The 5722-nt window shown below is 47.2% G+C and overlaps 1 pseudogene; it reads right to left on the bottom strand.

Moving 5' to 3' along the window:
• Positions 1–636: 636 nt before the first annotated feature.
• LOC119921665 lies at positions 637–1531 on the bottom strand (annotated as a pseudogene).
• Between the last annotated feature and the right edge of the window lie 4191 nt (positions 1532–5722).

The raw sequence follows: 5722 nt of genomic DNA on the forward strand, positions 1-5722 counted from the left end.
CTCACATATATACATGAACACATAGGCAGACATATATGCACATACTTATCCACATACTTATCCACAGTGGCTTACTGGAATGAGCTCGGGCTTGGGAGTCAGAAGTGCTTAACAAATACCACAGTTATTAGTATTCACTGGGCCTCAGTAACCTCATTTGTAAAAGGGGGATTGAGAGTGTGAGCACCAAGTGGGACAGAGACTTTGTATCCAGCCTGGTGATGAGTACGGTGTCTGGCACATAGTAAGCGCCTAAAAGCTACCATCATTATTATTATCATTATTATTATTATTACTGGAGGGGGCGGAAGAGGAGAGAATCTTTCTCCTCATTGGTGAGAGAAGCAGAGAAGCAGTGATTCCTAGTGGTTAGAGCCCACACCAGGGAGTCAGAAGGATGTGGGTTCCAATCCTAGCTCTGACACATGTCCGCTGTATCACCCTGGCCAAGTCACGTCACTTTTCTGGGCCTCAGTTATGTATCTGTAAAATGGGTATTAAGAGCATAAGCACCATGTGGGACAGGGGCCGTGTCCAACCTGATCAACTTGTATCTGTCCCGAAATTTAGAACACCACCCGACACCCAGTAAGCTCTCAGTGAGTACCATAATAGTAATAATAGTCATTATTATTCTTATCGGCGCTTCACGGAAGAGAAGACTTTTCGGACACCAGCCCGGATCTCTCTGTTTCAGAGGCTGTGGACCACCACCACCTTCTCCCTGTCGAAGGAGTAGGAGGAGGCAGGCTGGATGTTGGTGTAGATGAAGGGGGAGTAGAAGAGGGAGACCACGAAAAGGTGAGAGGAGCAGGTGAAGAAGGCCTTCCTCTTGCCCTTGGTCATCCAGATATGGAGTATGGCGGCCAAGACGAAGCCATAGGAAAGACAGGTCAACAAGAAGTCCTCCATGGCCCAGGTGATGTCGACCACGAGGGTCATCACCTTATTGGCCCGAACGGGGCTGCAGGAGAGGGCCAACGGGGGGGGGGGGGGAATCTCGCAGAAGAAGTGGTCAATGGCTTCCGTTCCACAGAAGGTCAGCCAGAGGATGAGACCCGTGTGCACCCAGGCATTGGTGATGGCTATGAGAAGGACAGTGTCGAAGAGGGCGGAGCACGTCCGCTGGCTCATAAAGGCGGCCTAGCGGAGAGAAAAGAAGATGGCCACGTAGTGGTCGTAGGCCATGGCGGTGAAGAGGACCATCTCGGCACCTAGGGAACAGGTGAGGGAAGAAGAGCTGGGCCACGCAGCCGCCATAGTTGATGGTCTTCCAGCGACCCAGCCTGGTCTCCAACATCTTGTGGATGATGGAGGAAGTGCACACGACGTCCACCAGGGGCAGGGCTAGCGGCAGGACGTACATAGGCGTATACAGGGCCGCACTGAGAGAGACCGAGGCCACGATGCGACCGTTTCTCAGCAAGCCCACCAGGTAGACACATAGAAAGATGGCGAAGAGGAGGGGCTCCATCTCGGGGCGGTTCGACAGGCCCAGGATGACGACCTTGGACACGGTACTGTGGTTCATCAGACTTGAGGGAGGGGGGGACCAGGGCGGGGCCGGTGAAGGGGAAAGGGAGAGCTGGCCGTGGAATGAAACAGGGGAGCTGGCAGGGAGGTAGGTGGGAGAGCTGGTGGGAAAGGGTAAAGGGGGAATCGGTGGTAGAGATGAAAGGAGAGATGATGGAGGAGGGCAGAGCTGGCAGAGAGGAAGGAGACCGAGGTGGTGGAGAAGAGGAGAAGCAAGAGCTGTTGTCTGCTTCTTCGGTCATCTCTGTCGTCCCTTGCTTTGGGAACCGCCTCTGGTCGATGTTCACTCGGGAGTATTGAGAGAAACTGAGGAAACAATAGAAGTACTTTACTACTACTATTACTAGTACTACTACTACTTATAATAATGATTGTTAAGTGCTTGCTTTGTGCCAATCACCGTTCTAAGCGCTGGGGTATGTACAAGGTTATCAGATTGTGGAGCCCGCAGTCTTAATCCTCATTTTACAGATAAGGGAACTGAGACAAAGAGAAGTGAAGGGACTTGCCCAGATCATACAGCAGACAAGTGGCAGAGCCGAGATTAGAACCCATTTCATCTGAATCCCAAGCCCGCGTTCCCACAAAGTCTTGTTCTTCTTCTTCTTCTTCTTCTTCTTCTTCTTCTTCTTCTTCTTCTTCTTCTTCTTCTTCTTCTTCTTCTTCTTCTTCTTCTTCTTCTTCTTCTTCTTCTTCTTCTTCTCCTTCTTCTTCTTCTTCTTCTTCTTCTTCTTCTTCTTCTTCTTCTTCTTCTTCTTCTTCTTCTTCCTCTGTTATATTGTACTCTCTCAGGAGCTTAGTACAGTGATGCGCCCACAGTAAGTGCTCAATAAATACCACTGATGTTGATGATGATATGATACTTACGGTATTTGTTAAGCACTTACTATGTGCTAAGATCAGTACTGAACACTGGGGAAGATAGAAGATAATCAGGTCTGGCAAAAATATGGCCCCAGATTTCCTTTATAGTAAGAATAACTGTGGTATTTGTTAAGCATTCACTATTTGTCAAGCAGCCTGGGAGTCGGAAGTACTAGGGTTCTAGTCCTGGTTCCTTCACTTGTCTGCTGTGTGACCTCGGACAAATCACTTCATTTCCCTGCACCTCAGTTGCCTCATCTGTAAAATGAGCCCAATGCGGTACGATACTGTCTAACCTGATTACCTTCTATCTACCCCAGCGCTTAGAACAGTGCCTGGCACATAGTAAGCATTTAACATTCTCCCCTTCCCCTTCTCCCCTTCTCCATTTTTACCATTTAAAAAAATACAAGAAAATCAGGTCAGACACAGTTCCCGTCCCACACTGGGCTCAGAAAAGAGAGGGAGAGCAAGGCTTTTATCCGCTTTTATCCCCATATACAGGTGAGGAAACCGAGGCTCAGAGAAGTTAAGTGACTTGCCCGAGGTCACACAGTGCTAGCGGAGCTGAGATTAAAGGTCAGGTTTCGTGACTTCATGATTTGTCCTCTTTCCAGTAGGAGACAATTTATTTTAAGCCTTTCAATCTCTCCCCACATGACCATTACTCCGGCTGTCAGGTTTTCTGATTAGCTTGTGTCTAACCCAGGACTTAGCACAGAGCTTGTCACCTAGTAAACGCTTAACAAACAAATACCTTTAAAAAAAACCCCAAATGCCCTCTATCCCTTCCCTTTAGACTGGTAAGCCCCATGTAAGTCAGGGACTGCGTCTGACCTGATTATCCTGCTTCTACTCCAGCGCATAGTACGGTGCTTGGCACATAAAAAGTGCTTAACAAACACCAAAATTTCAATAATTATACCGAATAATAATAAAAACAAAAATACTAAAAGTGGGTAATTCTATGAACAGGATAATTCTCTAAACACCAACAGATTTCATACAGATAGTGTCATTCTTCTCATGTTATTTTTTAGGTGCTTACTCTGTGCCATACACTGAACTTAATGCTGGGGCAGATATGGGCTAATCAAGTTGGACACAGTTTCTGTCCCACATGGGGCTCACACTCTTAATCTCCTCATTTTACAGGTGGGGTAACTGAGGTCCAGAGAAGTTAAGTGACCTGCCCAAAGTCAGGCAGCAGAAAGTGGTGGAGTTGGGATTAGAATCCAGGTCCTTCTGATTCTTGCTACACGTCCCCAAATCCTCTGATTAATCAATCAATTTATGGTGTATATTGAGAATTTACTGGGTGCTGTGGGGAATGGAGCTACAGAGGTAATTACACACTTGGCTGTAACTCCCCGAGGTGTGTGAGTGGGGTGACAATCTTCCAATTCTTTCGTGTTCTCCCAAGCACACAATGTTCTGCCCATGATAAATGCTATGGATTGATTACAGGGTGTCCCGGTGGAAAGAGCTTGAGTTTGGGATACAGAGGATTAGAGCCCTAACCTTAGTCCTAGCTTTGTCACGTACCTGCTGCGTCATTTTGGGCAAGTTACTTCAATTTTTTGTGCCTCAGTTCTCTCATCTGTAAAATGAGGATTAGGACTGTGAGCTCCACGTGGGACAGGGACTGTGTCTGAACTGATTAGCTTGAACCTAGTCTGAACCGATTAGCTTGAACCTACCCCAGGGCTTAGTACAATGCCTGGCACACAGAAAGCGCTTTACAAATACCCTGCAACACACACGCACAAAAGATTGGACCACCCCCATGCCTTGTTCTGAGATTACATTTTTATCTTGCATCTATTTCAGCACTTAGCTTCTAATAAGTGCTTCTGCAATGCAGTCATTGTTAATTATATATAGTGTACAGCAATTATTATGGGTATTACATAGCACTTTTATTTTCCAAAGCCTTTTCACGTTTTTCATCCCATATTTGACCTTACAACATCCCTGTAAACTAGGGAGAGGGAGGAATTATCATTCCTAGAGTGGCCTAGTGGGAACGCCCCAGGCCTGGGAGTGAGAGGACTGGGTTCTAATTCCAGCTCTGCCTCTTGCCTGCTCTGTGACCTTGGACAAGTCAATTTACTTCTCTCTGCACCTGTTTCTTCTTCTCCCTTAATGTGGGGATTCAATGAATGTCCTCCCTCTGTGAGTTCCATGTGGGACAGAGACTATGTCCAACCTGATTATCTTGCATCTATCTCAGCGCTTAGTGCAGTGCCTGGCACATAGTAAGATCTTAACAAATACCATTAAAAGCACCAAAAAACCAGATACTTATGTGCGTTCCTCAGGGGTGGCTATTTGGGGTAGGTGGTCCTACCACCGGAGTATAACAGAGAATAAATCAGAGTCTCAGGTTCCTTTGGAATCAGCCACAGAGCCCATCTGTCAGGGAGATGGCTTCTCGCTCATGCTAAAGTACCCGACTGATGTGTTTGTCGTGGAGCAGATGTTTCCTGAGTACAGAGGCATGGCTTGGGTATGGCCCTATTTGGGATAGGTCTGTTGCTTCCACGGTGGGACTCAGGGGGCAATTAAGGTGTGGGATTATCGGATTCCACCCTGGGATTTCCTCAATTTCTTGGTTGGCTGTTGACTTCCTCTGGTTCTCAGTCCTCGCAGCGGAGGACTTTGGGAGAGGCTGAGAGGAGACTAGACCGGAGCGGGGTGATGTGACCATCAGAGTCATTAATAATAATAACGATAGTATAAGCGCTGAGGTGGATAGGAGCAATTAAACTGGACACAGTCCCTGTTCCTTGTCGGGCTCACAGTCTCATGACAAGCGGGAGAGGTTCGAACTGTCACCAGGATGTGATGTCGGTCTTTTTCTTACTCTTCCCTCTTAAAGTGGTCAGTCAGTTACTTGGCTAATTGTATTCTTTGAGCGCTTGCTGTGTGCAGAGCACTGCACTAAATGCTTGGGAGAGTACAATATAGCAATAAACAGTCACATTTCCTGCTCACAACGAGTTTACAGATAAGAGGGCAAGATAGACATTGATAGCAATAAATCAATTACAGATATGAACATCAGTGCTGTGGGATTGGGAGAGGGATGAATAAAGGCAGCATGTCAGGGAGACACAGAAGGGAATGGGAGAAGAGGAAAGGAAGGCACAGTCAGGGAAGGTCTCTTGGAGGAGATGGGCCTTCAATAAGGATTTGAAGGAGGGGAGAGTCATTTTCTGTTGGATATGAAGAGAAGCAGTGTGGCTCAGTGGCAAACTCCCGGGCTTGGGAATGAGAATTCGTGAGTTCTAATCCCGGCTCCACCATTTGTCTGTTGTGTGGC

The sequence above is a fragment of the Tachyglossus aculeatus genome (genome assembly GCF_015852505.1).
Source record: "Tachyglossus aculeatus isolate mTacAcu1 chromosome 12 unlocalized genomic scaffold, mTacAcu1.pri SUPER_6_unloc_4, whole genome shotgun sequence".
Classification (NCBI taxonomy): domain Eukaryota; kingdom Metazoa; phylum Chordata; class Mammalia; order Monotremata; family Tachyglossidae; genus Tachyglossus; species Tachyglossus aculeatus.